This window comes from Hesperophylax consimilis, chromosome 10 (genome assembly GCF_061612785.1).
Source record: "Hesperophylax consimilis isolate HC1 chromosome 10, BYU_Hcon_1.0, whole genome shotgun sequence".
In the NCBI taxonomy this organism is placed as follows: domain Eukaryota; kingdom Metazoa; phylum Arthropoda; class Insecta; order Trichoptera; family Limnephilidae; genus Hesperophylax; species Hesperophylax consimilis.
The window spans coordinates 17553443-17554899 of record NC_142845.1 but is presented as its reverse complement, the minus strand read 5'-3'; the positions used below and the strand labels follow the sequence as shown (position 1 = coordinate 17554899).

The 1457-nt window shown below is 30.2% G+C and overlaps 1 protein-coding gene across 1 annotated transcript in view; it reads left to right on the top strand.

Annotated features, from left to right (window-relative positions):
- The first annotated feature begins 653 nt into the window (after positions 1–653).
- LOC149420387 (transmembrane protein 47) overlaps positions 654–1457 on the top strand; it is a 104176-nt gene continuing 103372 nt past the window's right edge. Inside the window, exon 1 of the mRNA XM_089636679.1 lies at positions 654–815. The gene's annotated coding sequence lies outside the window, so the exon portion shown is untranslated. The remainder of the gene's footprint in view (positions 816–1457) is intronic.

Here is a 1457-nt window from a genome sequence, read left to right as displayed (position 1 = left end):
GTATTTTTTGTTTAACAGCGGCTGCGTTCACATAGTTACTTGCTAAAAAGATACTAAGCAAACGTAGCTCCGGTCGGGTACCTACTTGGAATATAATTTTCTGATTCAAAAAACCCTACGAATAGTAAAATTGTTGTTTTATATTAATCTTTAAATATTACAGAACTGATATACTTGTATTATTTTTGGTTTATGAAATAATTGAGAAAAAAATAAGGTTTCATTTTACTCGTCATGAGGAAAAAATAATATGTCGCGAGAGCGCTCAAATACACATTTTTTGGAAATTATAACCAACAATAAAACAGTCCGACATATTTTTTATTAATTTGATAATGAACATCTATAGTTAAATTATAAAATCGTTCGTAAAATTTCGTTGGTAACATTTGATAAATAAATTATAAGGGATATAGAAATAACGATAGAACCAGACGCAGATTTTTTTATGTATCAATTTATGATCAGTGGGTCATCATCAAGAATGCATAACATAATTGAGGTTCTGGGTAAAATATTATTCCATTTTTATCTTTTTCCTATGAGAATGTAATGTTTTGCGGTAGCTCTGAAATAATTTTACAAACTGTCGCTAGAGGGCTAGGATCGCTATATTTTTAAATATAAAAAGTTTTTCAGAAGTATCTCACGTCTGCGCGTGCATTATTTTTCTATGACTGTCTCGTTTGTATTTGTGATGTTGTGTCTGTCGACCGAGTATTTACGATTACGATATTGACTTTGTGCAGTGTTTTAAACTGGGATATTCTAAATGTTATATGAGTGAAAACCAAGAAGTGTAGCCTGAGTTTTAGGTAATTTAAAACATTTAACATAAACAGTACTACTCTATACAAATAACGTAGTAAAATGTCATACATGTTTGTAAACATTAAAGTTTTTGGTGTAGCGTAAATGGTAAACGTCTCCTTGTTGCAGAACTTACTTTAAAAGTGCATCTACATTTACATAAATTCGAAATTAAATGAAAAGTTTTGCTATGTTATTGATCTTGAAGATGATTCATCCAGTGATGATTAATGAAAACTGAGGTTAACTTTCTAAGAAAACACCTCCCACATATAGCATTTTAACCATATTGCTATCTTTATTCAAATGAGTGCTGGGTTTATACTTACAGATAATCTATTATTTATTTATAAATGAAGGGATATTAATTTCAACAGCTGCGCTATCAACACACTTAAATACATATGCATTTAATCATCTGTCAACGATCTCATCTAGTCATTTTAATCTTTGTCGCTTCCCAAGGATTTCATTCAGAGGAACTTTTTTGTATAGTAACCTATTGTATACCTTATTCTTTAGTATCGCTTTGTACGTATTAACTAGCAAAACTAATGTACATCTTGCTTTCATTAAGTTTGAATCGAAAGTTGTCAGAAATCTACTTATATTTCATTGATGCAGGTCAGAGATGGGCCAGATTATTG